At 47.1% G+C, this 19,993-nt stretch overlaps 1 protein-coding gene across 1 annotated transcript in view; it reads left to right on the top strand.

Moving 5' to 3' along the window:
• The window catches only part of ST7L (suppression of tumorigenicity 7 like), a 782,219-nt gene that overhangs the window by 357,515 nt on the left and 404,711 nt on the right, over positions 1-19,993 (top strand). The window lies entirely within an intron of this gene.

Here is a 19,993-nt window from a genome sequence, read left to right as displayed (position 1 = left end):
CGAAGAAGGCAAAATGTTCTTCAACTTCTCTTTGTCTGTAAGACTATGAAGGAGCGTCATTGATTGATGCCTCCATCTGCTGAGCCTGCATCTGTTCTGACTTTGCTTTTTCCTGAGTTTCCAGGAGCCAGAGGAACCCCTGCCCCAGTAAATGAGTTTTATGAGGCCATTTGCCTCATTTTTGGGCAGTCTGACTCCACTGGTGTGCCTTTCTCCCCGCGAGTTGGAAGGGTTCTACGCTGGCGGCTTCATCGGTGCCACCCTATCCTTATTGCTGACTCTGACACAGAGCCAGATGGGCATCGTACAATGCTGACTCCGGCAGGGGCCTTGTCCCCTCTGTAGGATCCTGAGCCTTATTACTGTGGGCTGTTACGGTGAGGAAAGGGATGGGTCATTGGACTCTTTAGATTACCAACTCCAAGACCCCATGGACTGGCATACCGATCTGGGTGAAGCCAGTGGACCAAATACCTCTCCAGATACTGGCATGTTCTCTTCCCCCCTACCGTGGCTATGGAGGAGGGTGCTTCATATTTAATGGTAGTGCGGAGAGCAGCTGAGGTCCCGGACCTTGAGCTGCCTTCAGTGGCAGTCAGGACTAACCTCCTGACAGAGGTGCTTTAGCCTAGGACTTTATCCTCTGAACCCCCTGCTCCTCTTTAATGAAAGATATCCTTCTGGGCACAAAGGCTCCTGTGAACAGGACCATTTCCCACCGTCATTGATCACCATTGGGTAGGGTATGTTCCCTTCCGCACCCTTGAATAAGGAATCCAAGAGGTTGGATACACTTGGGAAGAAGATGTTTTCTTCCGCCATCCTGGCATTGCGGTCTATGAAGACATGATGTGGCATATGGTTGCGCAAGTGCTTCCACAGGTCCCGGAGGAGGCCTGATGATCTGTACTTTCTAGAGCAGTTGCTGATGGGAGAGATGCAGCAAAGTTCACAATCTGAAGTGGATTTGACACAATCGACTCACTGGGCAGAGCCTGACAGTGCTTTGACGGTGTCCTTGAGGCGCCATGCCTGGTTGTGGACATCTTGTTAACCTTATGGACATGCCCTTTGATGGCACCCGTCTCTTCAGAGAGAAAGCAGACTCAGTGCTCGAGAGCTTCAAGAATTCTTGTACTACAGCCAGGTCTTTGGTCACGGCGGTGGGTCATCCCCATCAGTCTGCTTTCCTTGCTTTGGAAAGGGTGCCTAACCACGTCTGTTCTCCTCCAGCTACTCTGTCACTCATGCTGCCCAGCGTGTGCTTTGCCAGGAATGTGGGATCCACTGTACTCATATCGGGGTGCCAGCAGTCTGGCCAGTCCACCGCCCCCCTCTGCAGCTGCCTCCAAACCTTCCTAGTGTGACACTTCCTCACCAGGGACCAGTCAGGGGCAGGATCCAACATCACATGCTCTGTTGGCAGTCCATCATGTCAGACAGGTGGGTTTTGCAGATAGTCTGAAGGGGCTACTCCTTCCCCTTCGAAACAACTCCTCCATCAATGCCACCATCCTACGATTGAATCACGGAGGATCTCTTGGCAATTCTCCGAGAGGAAGTTATAGCTCTGTTGGCCAAGGATGCCATAGAGACGGTCCTTGTGCCAGAAGTAGGTTGTGGTTGTTATTCCTGCTGCTTTCTGGTGTCCGATAAGGACTCTGCCCTGTTCTAGATCTTCAGTCCCTCAGTCTTTCTCAAGAGGAAAAGTTCAAAATGCTCACTCTGGCTCAGGTTCTGTCTGCCCTGGACCCGGGGACTGGATGGTAGTGTTGGACTTGCAGGACGCTTACTTTCATATTTCCGTTCTGCCTGCTCAGAGATGTTACCTGCAGTTTACAGTAGGCCACAAGCACTTTCAGTGCTTCTCTTTGGCCTTACCAGCGACCCCCTGGTGTTCACCAAGGTGATGGCTGTGGTCACATCTCAATTGGGCAGATCAGGGGGTTTCAGTCTTCATCCTCTCTCGACTACTGGTTGTTGAAGACAAGCTCCCCCCAGGCTGTCGTCTCTCACCCCCAGACTACGATGTTCCTCCTGCATTCCCTAGGGTTCACTATAAACATGCTGAAGTCACACCTGACTCCCTCTCTAATGCATCAGAGCTGTTCTGGACACAGTACAGTTTTGGCCTTATCCTCCTGAGCAGTCTATGATACCATGTTTCAGCCTCTATTCTGGATTTCGGTGAGAATGACTGAGGCTGCTGGGCCTCATGGCCTCATGGCCTCCTGCATGCTGTTGGTGACACATGCTAGATGGCATATGCCAGCCCTGCATTGGGACCTGAAGTTCCATTGGGCACAGCATTAGGGAAATCTCTTTGACATGGTCCAGATCTCAGAGGGAACTGTGCAAGATCTGCAGTTGTGGCTAACAAACCACAATTGGGCCAGAGGGAGATCCCTCTTCCTTCCCCATCCAGATGTGACAGTAGTGACAGATGTCACTCCTGGGATTGGGCTGCCACCTGGTAGAGGCGGACATCAGAGGCGTCTGATCTCCGGTAGACTCCATATCAACCTGTTGGAGCTCTAGGATATCAGAGTAGCATTCAAAGCATTTCTTCTCTCTATCAAAGGGAAGGTAGTGCAGGTGTTCGCAGACAACACCACCGCTATAAGGTAATGCAACAAGCAGGGTGGAGTTGGGTCGTGGACCCTTTGTCAAGAGGCTCTACTCCTCTGGACGTGGCTGGAGCATAAGGGCATTCCCTGATGGTTCAACATCTGACGGGCTGTCTGAATTTCAGTGCGGACAAACTCAGCTGACAATGCTAGGTCGATCACCAATGGTGACTCCATCCGGAGGTGACGCAAGATCTCTTTCAGGAGTGGGGAGAGGCTTAGTTAGATCTGTATGCCTCTGCAGAGAACGTGCAACGTCAGCAGTAGTGCGCATTGGAGTTTCAAAGGCAGCAATACCTTTGAGATGCTTTTCGTCTCTCGAGTGGAACTCGGGGCTCCTATATGCCTTTCTGCCCATACCACTTCATCCCAGAGTTCTCAGGAAGATCAAGAGCGGCCAGGCCCAAGTAATTCTTGTGGCTCCGGATTGGGCATGAACTGTCTGGTGTTCTGAGCTACTGAGTATGGCTATTGATTCTTTGATTAGACTTCTCCTTCAGGAGGATCTTCTGTTGTAGCAACATGGGAGGGTTCTGCAGCCTAACCTGTCCAGTCTCTGCCTTCTTCCAGTCTGAAGTCTGTAATGTTATTTTGGCAGCCAGGCGTCCCTCCACCAAAATTGTGTACGCCTGTCGCTGGAAGAAATTTGTGACGTGGTGCACAGACAAGTTGGTTAACCACCCTTTCTGCCCCTGTGTCTGAGATCTTATTGTTTATACTTTCTTTGGCCCAGCTCTGCTTTGGGCATCCTCAAAGGTTGTCTGCTTTCTCTGCATTTCCGAGATTATCCAACCATCCCTCTTCGTTTAAGTCGCCTATTGTTAGTAAGTTCCTTACGGGTCTTACTCATATGTTTCTTCCATCGCCATTCATTATCGTCCCGTGGGATTTGAATGTGACTCTGACATTCCTGATGTGTGCTCCTTTCAAACCGCTTCACAATTGTCCTCTCAGACTTCTGACACTGAAAACAGCCTTCCTCGGGCCATTACATCTGCCCGCAGGGTGAGTAAACTTGCAGGCATTGTCATCTAAGCCGCCCTACCTTTCCATCTATCATGACAATGTGGTGATTCGTACTAGGTCTTTCTTTTTGCCAAAACTAGTCATGCCCTTTCATGTAGGTTAATCTTTCACCGTGCCTACTTTTTATGCACCCCACATTGGTTTGGTATCTATTCTAAGGTAAGGAATCTGCAACTAGATGTCTCTGTCAGATCGACAACTTGTTTACCTTCGATAACTCCTTATCTGGTGGAAACAATATCAATTTGCAGGTTCCTTACTGACCCACACATTCTCCATGCTCTGCAAAATGATTTCTAGGGACTCGCTTTCAGGGCCTTAGCTTTGGTGCACCAGTGGTCAGTGTTCTTCATGGCTCACAGCTTTTGGCATGGAATGTTGTGAAACGAAACTGATGTTAGCGCGCCAGGGTAGCACCTATATGGGTCCTGCAACTTCATATCTGGTGCAGATGATGACGGAGGCAAAGCCGATCGACACCACCCAACGGCACGCAGGGGTACTGCTCAAGAAAAATCTCCAGATCCAGACTGTCGCCTGGGGAAAATTCTAAGGTAAGGAATCTACAACTAGATATTGTCTCTACCAGCTAAAGTGTTATTAAAGGTAAGTTACCTATCCTTCACTAACTTTCAATAACCTTTCTCACATCCCTCTGTAGCCGGTTATCATCAAACGCGGCTTTGAACTCCTCCGACTAGCGCTGTTCGCTCGCGCCGGAGGCAAGCGTCTGCCGTTCCCATGGCAACCAGGGGGCTGGCGCCTGCCCCATGACCCCGGATTTCCGGGTCCCGGGGAGTGTAAAACTAGACAACGGACCACAGGACGGGGAGGAGGAGAACGTCGAGGACGCGAAGGTTGCAAAAGAGACCGAGGACGCGAAGGAAGGAAAAGAGACGACGGACGCCGGAGCAGCACGACCAGAAGGAAGGGCTGGGAACTCCGACGTTCCTACCGAGACAACGGGTCCCGTGCATGAGGAAAGGGGCGAGGAGACGCACAAACACCACCACGTCCCAGGAGGGGCGTGGCTGAACAAGCGAATCATCGCCAGTCAAGAAGGGAACCTGGGAGGAACAACAAGAGAGACATTACGGTAGAAGAACACACCAACACACCAATTTGATATTGTACAGAACTCTTAAATAAATTATCACCTATACCCACTCGAGTCTCGGAGTCCTTCATACCACCTAACCCACTGTAACAATGGTGTCAGAAGTGGGATTCTAAAAGGTGATACGAAGGAGACACGGAAACATGGGGGAAAAGCCAACCCTGGAGGACATGATCCAGCAACTAGCCGATGGCCTAAGGCACCTTCAGCTAGTATGGGAGGCACATCAGAGTGAGGCGAAGGAAGACCTGGAAGCCTTACAGACTGCCCTAAAAGCCAAGCCACTATCATGGCTAATAATCAATTAGTGCACGAAACAGCACTACAGAAGCTGACGGATACCATCGCCGCGAGTAAAGTACACCCTAATGTCCCTAGCTCTGTCCTCCAGAAATTCCAAGACGGGGAGGATCCTGACGTGTTCTTCACGAACTTTGAACGGGTGGCCTCCCCTGCCCAATGGCCAGAAGAGTGTTGGGGACAATACATTGCACCGCTTTTGACCGGTATTCTGCAAACAGCGTATCAAGCCGCCAACCCGGGAGGTACCACACCCTATAAGGAGATCAAACGAAGTATATTAGAAAGGGTAGGCCATGACTCCGAGTATTATTGGTTGAGATTTCAGAAGATCAAGTGGGGACAGAGTGAGGATCCCAGGACCTTCTATTTGAAAGTTAAAGACCTCGGATTGAAATGGTTAGGTCCCCTGGGTACAGAGAGGGAGGATGTTATCAAGGCGGTAATATTGGAGCAATACCTAGAATCCCTTCCCTCCCCCACTAGGAGTTGGATAAGACAACATCCAAATGTGAACACAGGCATGGCGGTAGATTTAGCTTGTGCCTACCATAGATCGGCTGAGTTTAAAAATCCCGGGCCTAAGGTAACAACCAAACCAACTATTGTACCTTTTTATATATCTTCCCCAAAGAATACAGGAAGAGCCAGGACCTCGCCGTAGTGGAGATGTCCCTCCCATGCAACAACCACAATGTTACAGCTGTGGGGAGTGGGGCCACATAGCCAGAATGTGCCCCAGTAAAGGAGACAGAGCAGAGCCCATGGGAATCGGGGTCACTGGGGGAAGGGTTCTGTGCACCGGTAAGGGAAGTCTCAAGTACAAACAAACCCTCAAATTAAATGGTAAACCCATCCTGGCTCTCATAGACTCGGGGTGCAGCCAGTCGGTGGTGCGAGCGGATATACTAAATTTCTCAGACCAAACCACCAACCAATGGGTGTCCATTTGTTGCATCCACGGGGACAAAAACAACTACCCTTTGGCACTTGTGCAAGTAGAGTGGGAAGAGCATCAAGATTTCCTGCCGGTTGGGGTCATGGATCGCTTAGTAGAAGAGTGTGTTATAGGGACAGACTATATAAGATTCTCTGAACTTCTAGACAAGGCAAAGTCTCACTCCATGTCCACCGACTTGTGGACTGAAGCACCCTTTCATGACAGCCATATCGAAAACACCCCATGCCGGATCAAACTGACAAGACGGGAAAAAAGACAGGCAAAGCAAAATTATCAAGCCGTGGGACAAGGAAAGGTTACAGAGAAAATGGTGACCAGCAGAACTACACCTTCTCTCTCATTTCGAGCTAGTCAGCGAGAAGATTCTTCGCTATGTCATGCGTAGAGGACCGCAAAATCTGAATCCACGAATGAGGTGGGTCCCTACTTTCTGGTCCAAAAGAACCTCCTCTATAGGGTCGTCAAATCTAATAATGGGGAAAAGAAACAACTAGTAGTACCCGAACCATATTGTAGCCAAGTCCTTTACCTGGCACACAACCAACCAGGGGGTGGGCACTATGGCAGGGAGAAGACCGAGGAATACCTACTAAGAAGATTTTACTGGGCCGGGGTCTATGCCCAACTCAGACGATATTGTGCCCAGTGCCCTCGGTGTCAAATGATAGACCCAGGACCCCACAGGAAAGCACCACTACAGCCACTCCCTATTATTAATATTCCCTTCTCCCGGGTCGGTATGGATCTGGTGGGGCCCCTATTACCCTCCACCAAGTGATACACCTATATACTAGTCTTAGTTGATTATGCTACGAGATATCCTGAAGCCATTCCTCTCTCTAGTATGACCACTAAGGGAGTAGCCCAAGCCATGATCACCTTCATTTCTAGAGTGGGATTTCCACAGGAAATCCTGACTGATCAGGGAACACCTTTTATGTCCGCCCTCATGAAGCAGGTCTGTAAAACACTTGGGATCAAGCAGTTAAGAACCTCTGTTTATCATCCTCAAACTGATGGCTTAGTCAAATGCTACAACCGTACTATTAAGACATTACTTCGAAAGACTGTCTCTGAGTCAGGAAGGGATTGGGACCAGAAACTCCCTCTAGTCCTCTATGCTATAATATGCTATACGGACCCATGCTATACGGACCCATGAGCAGGCTTCAACCGGACACAGCCCCTTTGAATTAGTATTTGGGAGACAGCCCCGCAATCTATTAGACATGGCAGCAGAACTGTGGAATGAAGAGGGTGGGGAGGAGAAACCCCTGTTAGAATACATAAACAAATTAAAAACCCAGCTCCAGTCTGTGTGGGACGATGTCCGAAGACATTTAGAAAAAGCCCAGAGCAATCAAAAAACGTATTATGATCAAGGAACTAGAACCCGTTCCTTTCAACCAAACGATAGAGTCCTGATATTAAGGCCCTGTTCCGAAAACAAACTCTTAGCCAGGTGGCAGGGACCATACACTATCTTAAAACCCATTTCCGCGGTCAGGTACCTGATCGAACTGTCCCGACACCCCAAAAGAACACAAATATATCATGTCAACTTGTTAAAAAAATTAGAAGAACCCGATGAGACTGCAACAAACACAGCTATGTGTTTTTAGTAATCCCGGCGACAACCCTGGGAATGGAATTACTTCCTACAAATCCGGGAGAGATAGGGAAAATACCCCATATCAATAGCGACCTTACAGAAAAGAAAAACATCCAGCTTGAAGGCTTATTAAAAGCACATTCACAGTTTTTTTCAGGAAGCCCCGGAAGAACCAAACTAATTCAACACCATATTAGAACCCCTGAGGGTAAAACTATCCGGTTACGACCCTACCGAATTCCAGAGGCACGTAAGCACCTCATTGAAGAGGAAGTACAAAAGATGCTAAAACTAAAAGTTATTGAACCTTCAACTAGCCCCTGGTGCTCTCCAGTGGTCATAGTACCAAAACCCGACGGTTCCATCCGTTTTTGCATTGACTTCCGCAAACTTAACGAAATATCCCTTTTCGACACCTATCCCATACCCCGGGTTGACGACTTACTCGAGAAATTGGGGAAAGCTCGGTATATGTCAACCCTAGACCTGACAAAGGGATACTGGCAAATTCCACTCGCACCTGCCGATAAAGAGAAAACAGCATTTTCCACGCAATCGGGGCTCTATCACTTTATAGTTCTTCCTTTTGGTCTACACGGGGCTCTGGCCACATTCCAACGCTTAATGGACCACCTGTTAAAACCATTCCAATCGTTTGCAGCAGCATATTTAGACGATATTGTAATATTCAGTAATACATGGGAAGAACATCTACAACATCTCCACAATATTTTCCACACCTTGCACAAAGCAGGCCTCACGGCCAACCCGAAGGAATGCAATCTAGGGAACAATCACATTGCCTATCTTGGATACTTCATAGGAGAGGGTCTACTACGTCCCCAAAAAAATAAAGTAGAGGCTATCTTACAGGTATCTATACCCACTACCAAAAAAGGGCTCCGCTCCTTTTTGGGTCTTGTGGGATACTATCGCCGTTTTATTCCCCAGTATTCAACGCTAGCCGCTCCCCTCACTGATCTCCTTAAGAAACAATACCCGTCGAAATTGCCTCCCTTTTCTGAGTCACAGTTGTCTAGTTTTCACCGACTAAAAAAGTCCCTCACTGCGGAGCCAATACTACGATGTCCCAATTTTTCCAAGACATTCCATCTGTATACTGATGCTTCCAATGTAGGGCTAGGGGCTGTTCTTACTCAGCCTGACGATGAGGGCCATGACCACCCCATTGTGTATATCAGTAGGAAGTTACTTCCCTGAGAATGCAACTATCCCATTATCGAGCGGGAATGCTTGGCTATCAAGTGGGCAGTCGAAAATCTGAAATATTATCTTCTGGGTCGCCCTTTTGTGCTATTCACCGACCATGCACCCTTAACTTGGTTGGCTTCTCATAAGGACTCCAACTCCCGGGTGCTTCGCTGGTTTATGGAACTCCAACCCTTTTCCTTTCAGATCCGGCATATTCCAGGTTCTCAACAAGGCCTGGACGACTTCCTGTCCCGCTTCCCAGATCCTACGGTACTGTATCAGTCCCGATCTTGGGATGGGGTGTGTAGCCGGTTATCATCAAACGCGGCTTTGGACTCCTCCGAATGGCGCTGTTCGCGCGCGTCGGAGGAAAGCGTCTGCCGTTCCCATGGCAACCAGGGGGCTGGCGCCTGCCCCATGACCCCGGATTTCCGGGTCCCGGGGAGTGTAAAACTAGACAACGGACCACAGGATGGGGAGGAGGAGAACGTCGAGGACGCGAAGGAAGGAAAAGAGACGACGGATGCCGGAGCAGCACGACCAGAAGGAAGGGCTGGGAACTCCGACGTTCCTACTGAGACAACGGGTCCCGTGCAGGAGGAAAGCGGCAAGGAGACGCACAAACACCACCACGTCCCAGGAGGGGCGTGGCTGAACAAGAGAATCATCGCCAGTCAAGAAGAGAACCTGGGAGGAACAACAAGAGAGACATTACGGGAGAAGAACACACCAACTCACCAATTTGATATTGTACAGAACTCTTAAATAAATTATCACCTACACCCACTCGAGTCTGAGTCCTTCATACCACCTAACCCACTGTAACACCCTCCTACCTCCTCATTTTACAGAGTGGACTCTTTTCACATCTAATATGCACCCATTTTAGTGATCAGTACACTGTTGCCAATACTTTTTCATGCTCTGCATCCGAGGGTGCGGCACCTGACTATCGGTTGGTGCGCTGTAGCACTGTTAAAAGAATTCTCTGGATCCTGTCTGGCACCTGTGAGATACTTGATGCTGAATAATCCACATAGAATATCAACCAGAAAAACACTTTCCGAATGTAAATAGCTTATTCATCAATATAGTTAATGAACTACTCAATTTGATGCAAGCTACACATGAATAAACTCCAGAATTCTTTTTTTTTTCTTTTTTTTTTAACCAGTCCCTTTTATGCACCAGTGGGTGGCACCGAATTGCTCTGCGTCTGCCTTGTCCGTGCCAGAAGTGATGGGCATAATGCCTATATAAGCACCGCCCCAGTGCGCTGACATCAGCTCCTTCTTTTCCGCACCATCAGTGCAGATCCTGATTGAGCTCAACAGTCATTTTTTTACTCATTTTTTTAGACCCTTTTGTTGACATTTCAACCAGTGTGCATTTTTACAACATTTTTTTTTTTAAAGGTGTCCTTGAAAAAACCTTTGTGATTTAAGGCTTGTGGTGCCGGTCATGTTCAAATGTCTTTGACAGACCCCCACTTAGTTTGCTTTTGGTGCCTGAAGTACCACGCATCCAAAGACTGTCCAAGAGTGAGCCATGAAACCCCTGGAGGCTTAACACACAGCTCTGTACCCTTCCAGGTCCTGGTCGCGGGGAGGTCCCCGGACAGCTCTCGGAGTCATTCATGCCAGTCATCACTATTCAGGACATCGTGGGTTAAGTGCCACAAGAAGAAGTTGATGCATTCTTGGACTTATCCACGCCATCCAAGTCAATGGGTGAGGCGCAGGAATGACGTCACAAGTCAATACTCCACTCCCACTTTGTCTGCTCTGCGCCTCCCCGAGTTTTCTGGAGTTGGAGCGACTTGCCCAACTTCAGCAATTTTATGAGTCCATGTACCTAATTTTTGGATGGACAGTCTCCTTTGGAGTGTCTCCGAGAGGGGTCACAACTGGGTTTCCGCCAACTGGTTCGCCCTTGGCATGAGTAAGGACCTGTGGATCTGGACTGACCCCGATCTCAAATCCACAACCTCCACTGAGGTTCATTGTAGTGGTGCTGTTCCCGATGCTGCCGGTGCCACCAAACCAATATTCCTGACTCCTCTGTGGAGCCGGACCAATGCCAACCGTATTCAGATAGTCTGAATTGACAGTGAGCTTTATTTTTCTGAAACCTTATGAGAATTATGGTTGGCGGAGATGTGAGGATCAATATAGTTATCCTGACCCCCTAAAAAAGACCATGGCCGAGGATAACTGGTATGAGGAACTGTCTGATGCCAATGGTCTGGATACCTCATCAGACACTAGTCTCCTCTCCTCCTACTCTGGGTACCGAGGATGGGGCCTCTTTTTCAATGATGGTGTGGAGGGCGGCTAAAGTCCTCAGGTTACCCTCGTTGGCGGTCAAGACCAATGTATTGATAGAGGTGCTTCAACGTGGGGTATCTCCTCTGAGAACCCCACTGCCCTTTAATGAAGACCTCACTGATGTCCTGCTTGAGGCCTGAGCCAAGCCATGCCTAGCGATCCTGTGCACAGAACCATCTCTTCCCCACCATCGCCCTACTCCCAGAGACTCAGCCTTTCTCACCCAGCATCACTCCCCTGAAAGTCTGAAGGTCCAGACCTTTACGTCCAAAGTTAATCCTGCCACCTTTCCAGGTATTTGGTTGCCGACTGGTAAGTGATTCCCATGGTCTTGGAGGAAGGCTGATCCATACTCTCCCAAATGATTGCTGATGACTGAGATGCAGCAAAGTTCACCATGCGCTAACTTCTAGATATGACTGACTTGATGGGCACTTGCTGGGCACAGCCATTGCTTTTTGGGAGATGCTTAGACGTCGCATGTGACTGAGGTTGACTGGCTCTTCGGTGGATGTTTAGGCATACCTTATGGACATGCCGTTCAATGGCACTCGCCTCTTTCACAACAAGGCTGATTTGGCATTTGAGAGTTTCATGGATAGCAGATTTGCTACCACCTGCCCCAATGGCAAACAATAACATCGGACAAAGGGGTGGTTCAGATTGTTCAGTGGGGGTTATGCCCTTCCTTTTCTTGAAAGCCCACCTTCCTTGCCACTGGCCTCAGATCAGCTGACAAGAGGTTAGCTTTTTGCTCCTACAGGAAGTACAGGCTCTTTTGGCCAATAGAGGGTGCCAACATCAGAAGTAGGGGTGGTTGCTATCCCAGCTAGTGCTGAAAAAGGATAGAGGCCTCATTCTTGTTTTAGACTTTTATCTTCTCAGAAAAAGAAAAAGTTCAAAATGCTCACTCATTTCCATTTGACTGTGCTATTTTTTAGACTTTACAGCGACCCATGGGTGTTACGGGAAATAATGCTAGTTGTTGCAGCCCACCAGTAGATGTTAGGTGTTCCTGACTTCCCCCATTTCAGTGACGGGCTGTTAAAAGTGAAATCACCTCAGGAAATTGTCACCCACCTCCAGACTATAGCGGACTTCCTGCATTTGCTGGGGTTCTTTATCAGTGTGCCGAAATCTAACCTGACTCCCTCTCTTAGACACTCCCTTTTACCTGAGCCATTCTGGACACACACTTTGGCACATATCCTTCAGAGCAACGACTCCAGGATTTGCAGTTTAGGATTTTGATGTTTCAGCCTCTATCCTGGATTTCAGTGAGACTGACTGAGACTACTGGGCCTCATGGTATCCTGCTGGTAAAGCATAGCTGTTGGCATATGTTGGCTCCGTAGTGGTACCTGAAGTTCCAGTGGACTTAACATCAGGGGAATTTCTCTGATCTGGTCCAGATATCAGAGAGAACTGCAAAAGGCTGCAGTGTTGGCTGATGAACAGAGATTGGGTCAGTGACAGACCCCTCTCCCTTCCCCACCCATAACTCACAGTGGTCACAGATGTGCCACTTCTGTGTTGGGATGGCCTTTGGGAAAAGTAGAGGTTAGGGGACTCTGGTCTCCATGGAGTCTCCACTCCATATCAACATGTCGGAGTTCAGAGTGGTATGCTTGGCATTGAAAGGTTTTCTCCCATCCATCAAGGGGAGACTGATTCAGAGGTTCACAGACAACGCCACCGCCAAGTGGTACTGCAAAGAACAGGGAAGAGTGGGGCCCTGGGCCCTGTACTAGGAGACTCTATGTCTCTGGGCATGGCAGAGACGTCAGAACGTTTTCCTCATCGTACAGCACCATGCAGGATCCCTAAACGCCAGGGCGGGCAAACTCGGCCAGCAGTGCTGTATGGCTCACAAATTGCATCTTCACCCGGAGGTGATATAGGGCCTCTTCAATGATTGGGGAAGCCTTGGTTAGATCTCTTAACCGTCAGCAAAAATGCGCAATGTTATCACTTGTGCTTGTTGGAATTTTCAAAGCACTGTTGCTCAAAGACATATTTCATCTCTAGTGGAGCTTGGGGTTCCTGTAGGCTTTTTCACAGATACCACTCCTGCCCCAAGTTCTGCAAATCAGGACCAAACGGGCCCTTCTTATCATCTTAGTGGGTCTAGATTGGACACAGAGAGTATGGTATCTGGAACACTCAATCATGAGCCTCTTTTCTCCGATCAGACTAATTGTTCGGGAGTATCTCCTTTCACAGCAACAGGGTAGGGTTCTCCACCTAAACCTTAGCACACTCCCCCTGCTTGCATGGAGATTGAGCTGAGAGTCTTTGATCTGCCTCCTGAATTATGTGACATCATTGTGGTAACCAGCCGTCCCGCGACAAAGACTATATACGCCTGCTGATGGGGCAAATTTGTGGCTTGATATTGTGTAAGATTGATTGATCATCTGTCAGCACCCTTGTCCGTAGTCCTTTTGTAGCCATTGTCCCTTGCCCGATAAAACTCTGCTTTGGACTCAGTTCTAGAGAGCCTTTCGACCATATTAACGTTCTTGCTAAGGCCAGATGAACTCTCCCTGTTTAATTCTCCTGTTGGGACACGGTTCCTCTAAGGCCTTCACCAATTACTTCCCCCCTACTCCCTTTATTATGTCCCAGTCGGTCTACCGCAAGTTGAGGTGAGTCATCTCTGCTTGCTATTTCTACATTAGCAGGGTGAAGTGCAAAAAGGAAGTTACTTGATATTTGAAGTTCAATAAAATAGATGTGTACAATGTGAAACCAAAAAACCTGTGGTCGATCCCAGCTTTCCCACTTGACCAAATTGTGTGATCCTAGGCAATTATTGTATTTCACTTTTCTGCCTTTTTCTTCATTATCACATATAAAACCATCTTGAAAAAAATGAGTTCTGGATGTGTGCCATGCAAACCCTTCCTTTGTGTTTGATTTACTTAATTATAATGTCAGTTTATTATAAAAACGAAGATGTCCCAGAGGGGTCCATCGGGTCTAATTTGCCTCTTAGTTCACTATTGGCATTGTTGTCTATGTGGGGATAAGTATGAATGTTTCTAGTGCATTTTTGAAAACTATCACTTAAAAAATGTATTACTCAAGCACTGATGTAATCAAATTCATTTAGGAAAAACTCTTCAGTATGTTAATTAGATGTGCTTCATGAATTTTCATTGAAAAGACTTTATTCATATTTTTACGTTTGTTGCATGAGGTCTTTAAAAATTAAGGTGTGCAGGGCACCTTCTTTGCTGCTTTTCTTTTACTTCAGGTGATATGTACATTAATGCTTGCTGTTTACTATCTGAATGCCAGCGTTCTTTTAATTAAACAGCAGCCCAGATATGTTGTTTAAATGGGGCTTGCATGGGCCGTATATTAAGTTTCACTGCTCTGTAATTTGTTCTTTAAGAAAAGTCGTTTTTTAACGGAAGTGGAATATTCGTTTTAAAAAATAGAAGCTCCTCGAAATACACCTCACAGAATCGCTGAGTTTTCTTGAAAGAAAAGAGTCTGAAGGCTACACCATGCAAAAAATATAACGAGCCCATTCTCAGTCTCCTGGAAGTGCACACAGTTTGTGCGATTTAATTATTTTCTCCTACAAATAATGCACATATTTGCAAATTATGTTGCGAAGTACAGATCTCCTGGTGGCAGGGCTCTTGGTTGTGGTCTGAACTTACTGGAACCCCGTGCTTCTACATTTCTTAATGCTCTCTAACAAGTGTGTCGGCGCACCTATCAGAGCAGCTACTCCAAACCATTATTTCAGAATGTGTATTTCCCGTCGCATTAGTATGTTTTGAAAACCTAGACTCGCGTTGAGGCATCAGAACCGCCGCGGGGATGAAATATTATAGCATGGTATATACTCCTGGGCCTGTCTGTACTCTGGTTTACATCCTACCCAGGTAACAAACTCCTCCGCGTTTCCCAGGCTCAGCAGAAGTTCATATTAGTTGCTTTTCAGTTGCATTGGAAAAGTGTTCAAACCGAGTGAACAGCCCCGACAAAAGTAGGCGTCCGCCTTGTAATACTACCAGTCATCAAAATCCCTTCACTTGCAAATGATCTCCTCCCGACCCACCCTCCGTGGTGCTCGACTTGCCTTCGGTTAATCGCCGGTGAAAGCGTTCATCATGTACCTCATACTATGCTCTTTCGTTACGTGGCATGTGTTACATATTCGAAGATTGCACAAATTAGCCAAAGGAACATAACAGCGAACTGACCAAGCGTCTCCGGGTGGAATTCCTCAGAGGAAGAATTTGCTGGCAGTATTCCATTCTTTCTTAAAAAGGGAATGGATATTCATAGGTACGCGGCCCCTCACTTTGTCGGAGCTGGAATCTATTACGGTGCAGAGGAGAAACCTGGAAAATGATCTCTCCAGGCAATGATTTTTTTTTCTTGGTATTTTCTTTGCTATTGATTGCTGCCCTGTCGGCTACGAACTCTTGGAAGGGATATTAGCGTGACCAATGGTAGGCCTTACACGCCATTAATAAAATATCTACCATTCCTGCACCCCCTAATGTTATTTGATAGGCCCAATGATTGTATGTTTTCCTCTCTTCGAGAGCAATATAAGTTGCAAGTTAAAGCGTGAGACCGTATCTCTGCGCGGTCTTCAGAGCAGAGGTATTTTTTCTAAGCCCGGGTAAGGGTGTACTCCAACCGTTTGATGATTGTACAACTTTTGCTAAATCATTTTCTGACTAGGATATTTTCTTTTCCGCATTAATTTTTATTTTATTTTTTAAGCAGGAATGTGGGTCTATTTCACACGGTACTTAATAACTCTGAAGCCTTTTTAAAAAGCGCAGAGGAAATTCCCTCCCTAGTTAGAGAAAAAGCTCAACCACCGTAAAAAAGGAGCTCTAATTTCATTTCAGCTGCAATACGCTATGGCTTTCAAGCTCCTCGAAATGCATTTTGCCATCTGCAATTTTAATTAATAAATAGGTCCCCAGCCAGCTTTACAAAGTAAAACAGTTTTCCCCTGTCAATGAGTTTCCTCCCATCCTCGACGAAATTAGGGACTGGAGATCGGCTGGCTGTTGATTTTTCAATGTCAGGTTAAATGTGACAAAACTCGATAAGAAGGAAGCTTTACTCCACAATACCTGAAGTTGAAAACAGCGGATATCGGTGAGCTTCTATTACACTTTCAGAAGGGTCCTAAATTGTGGTCGTGTAACATTAACATTGACAATAAGGGTGCTCGTTCAGAACATCATAACACCAGTATCAGGCATTGCCTCAAAGAGAGGCTGTCTCTGGTGACAGGAAAACGCAAGCTATGTGTATAATTACCCCAGTCCTGAATTTGAGCCAGTTGTTTCCAGTGGGGCCCACCGGCACTCATTTTTGGGGACGGGCACTTTTCCTCATCAGATATTGATCATGAGTAAGAGGGGCAAACACACAAATGTGGGGTAACTGGATGACATAAAAACGGGCACACAGCGAAAAAGTATGGGCCAGAAGGAGTGAGCAAAAGAGGGAGAAGTGTCTGGCAATGGATTAAAGAGGCCTCATGTGAATTCAACACTGCACAGCCTCCGTATTTGGTGTGCTGATTTTTAATGGCACCGCCAGAGCACAGCTTTGGGCACAGGCACTCATTCTTTTACAATTTAAGTAATGCACCTATAGCAGTCGCGGCTCCCAGCATAAGGGGCTGGACGGCGCGCACGTGAGGGGCATTGGTGGTCCAGTGGGAATACAAATAAATAAACACCTTGCTTGCAGCTGCCACACCGTTCCAACCACTTCTCCTCAGCAGGCACAGGCTCCCATCCTGCCCTGCAGTCAGTCCTGTCGCATTGGCTGGGAGCGCCCAGCCAGGGCACTCCCAGGCAGACTGGAAGCCTGTGCAGGCTCTCTCCAGCCCAGCAACTGTGTTGCTGGGCTGGAGAGAGCCTATTGCGCATGTGTGTTTGGCCAGCCCGAGACGGCTGACCAAACACGAGTTCATGGACTGCTCACCACCCCTGTGGCCCTGCCTCTTTACAAGGAAACAATAATAAACACTGTAAAGGTTTTGCAGCTGCTGGCAGGGGGTTGGGAGGGTTTGGGGCGACGCTCCTCCGGAGCAGCCTCCTCTACCCTATAGGTTTCCTGTAAAGTCGATGAGTTAGTGTTCCATGATTGCCAAAACACTTGCCCTTCTACCATTTGTTGCCTTCATGAGTTATAGAAACTACTGCTTCCCTGCAGTCATGGGTGTCTCTCCAACTTGTTGGCTGGTAAACTTTTAATTAGGGTATGAACACCTCAACCAAACATTAACAAATTAGTAGATAAGTGAACCCTATGCACCCTGCTTAATAATACAAAATGGTGCAGTTTAGCCAGAGTGAGCCCAGTCTTTCCCTGGGATTTTTGGCGAGACAGCTTCCAAAGATATTTTGGAAAAAAATGAAACAAAACTGTTACATGTATCACAATTTCCTTCAAGAGATTAGGACGTTTTACAGGTATTTAAAGCAAACTGTTGTAAATGCAATACAGCATTATATATATTTTCAAAATATCTAATGTATCTTGTTTCACTTGTATTTTTCACTTCCTATAATGTGATACCAGCACCTTCAAAATAGAATCCTTTATGTAGAGATGACTGGTAATGCTCATGGAAGGTTCAGGTTGACAAAATGAAAACTGGCACATCTTGCTCAGTACGATGCTTGAGGCAATTATTTTGGACGTCAGTATCAGATTGACTACTTGAAAATGTAAGCATTTACTTAGTTCATGGTTAGAAATTTGCCCACCTTGCTTTTTATAGTGTCACATTGGGTTCAACATAGCACTTTCACCCATCTTGATTGTATGTCAGCAGTGGTAATCATCTTGCTAAGGGTGGTCACAATTTGGTCAGGCATGGCCACCAAAATTATAGGAAATTAAGCTTATAGCTCTATTGATGCCCAGTATAAGGCACATAGACTGTATGGTTTATGTGTGAAATGTTTGTGATGAGGACTACACTTGAGGGGAATTTTTGCTCTATCAGTGTATGCACAGTTGTTGTGAGAAAGTGAAATAATTATTGGGTTGGATGGTAGCCTACCATAAGTATTAAGGTAACTAACTTGTTAGGCCCAGTTGAAGGTTTCAGTAATATAAATATGAGCTAAAGCTCTGGTAGCTGTTGCAGGCCTCAGAGAACATATAAACCATTTAGAAGTACCTACACAGTTTAAAAGTCAAGAACACAGCACAGTTAACATCCTATTCCAATTTATAAAGATGATGAATTATTTAATGAGCAATACCATGAAAAAGCAAAACTACAATGAGAGGAACCAGAGATGTGAAAAGAAGAGTTTTCCCAGAGTCACAAAGTCCTACCAGAAGCACTGACTGCCTGGTACACTTTCTGTTAGGGGCTACTTTACACAAAGCTACAGTGATTAGCACAAACAGCAGTGCCCCCAGCACAGACAGCAGTGTCTTGTTCTGCTCTCCAGTTTCCCTCCACAGACTTTCCAGATACAGCTGGAAACCCAGAAGGGTGTCGCCCGCCTCCTGCCAGCCCTGGCCAGCTTCCTCTATGTTTTCTTGGCCAGGCCCAACTTTCTGCATTTCAGACCCCATGATCATACATCAACAGTAAGCTGTGTTGATAAAAGAGCACTCTGCATGCTCAGTTCAGAAAGAACACAAGTATCGCAGCACCGCACATGCACCAGGTGGAATCTTCAAATCTGCACCATACCAGAGATGTGAATTTTCAGTTTTGTTTTTCATAAAATAGCACCACAAAGCACTAATGGTCATCAGAGGTACACCTGGTCCTAGGTGCGATTTCAGGCTGATTGTGATGGAGCATGGGGCAGATATGCCAACAACATTCGATCCAGTTGGAGGTGTTTATCTTGGGACTTAGAGCCTGCGTTAGATATTGGTGGAGGGGTTACTCTGTCACAGCAGTGAAGAATATTCATCAGCTGAAATCTAAATCCTATTGAATATAATGGGATTTATATTTCAGCGGGCGGAGTAGTTCTCACCGTTGTGACAGAGTAACTCTCCCCAATAACTAACTGAGGCCCTTCATCTTTTTCTTGGAAGTCAAAATCCTTTAGTGGAGCAGGGCAGCAGGCTGTATCTGAGGAGGGAAACATGACGTCGGGTAAGGGAAGTGAAGCCATTGCTTTTGCAAGAGAATCGCTAAGCAGGAGAAATTAAAAAGTCATTCCTAGGAACTCCTCACAGTGGCCTGATAGTTTTGGCGCCTTTGCCTGGTCAAGATTTCTACCTCAAGACTTAACCTCTTTTTCGGAGCTCAAGTCCTCAACCGGGCATGGCGATGGGCTGTGTCTGACGAGGTATCAGGATACCTTTTCAGCGAGGTCCTGTTGAAACAGATTTGCTGCTGCAAGAGAAGCTCCCAATGAGGAAAACCTGTTTGTGCAGAGTCTGTGTGCCCACCCAGAGATGTAGCCGGGGTAGTAATCGTTCCTTTCTTCCTTCTGCTGCCCCCAGAACTGATCTGGAGTGAAGAACTCCCACCCTCCCTCCCCCCATCCACCTCCCCGACTGGGCTTGGTGCCTGCCTTACTGGTAGGACAAAGAGAAGGGCCTTTACAGGGGTCGTCTAACAACTACTTGTGACAGGGCAGTGCCCTTTGAAGAAAATTAAGTTGCTGGGAGAGGAACAAAATACATCTCCTTACACAGGTCTTTGTCTTTACCTGCCAGGAGATTACCCATTAAATCAAACTTCCACAGGACCAGATACCTTTTACCCAACTCCCTCCAACAGATGCATGCTCAGACTCAACTGATTTTCTGACCCCTGCATCCGCC

Source organism: Pleurodeles waltl, chromosome 6 (genome assembly GCF_031143425.1).
Source record: "Pleurodeles waltl isolate 20211129_DDA chromosome 6, aPleWal1.hap1.20221129, whole genome shotgun sequence".
In the NCBI taxonomy this organism is placed as follows: domain Eukaryota; kingdom Metazoa; phylum Chordata; class Amphibia; order Caudata; family Salamandridae; genus Pleurodeles; species Pleurodeles waltl.
The sequence above is the reverse complement of the archived record's forward strand: the minus strand, read 5'-3'. Positions and strand labels throughout refer to the sequence as shown.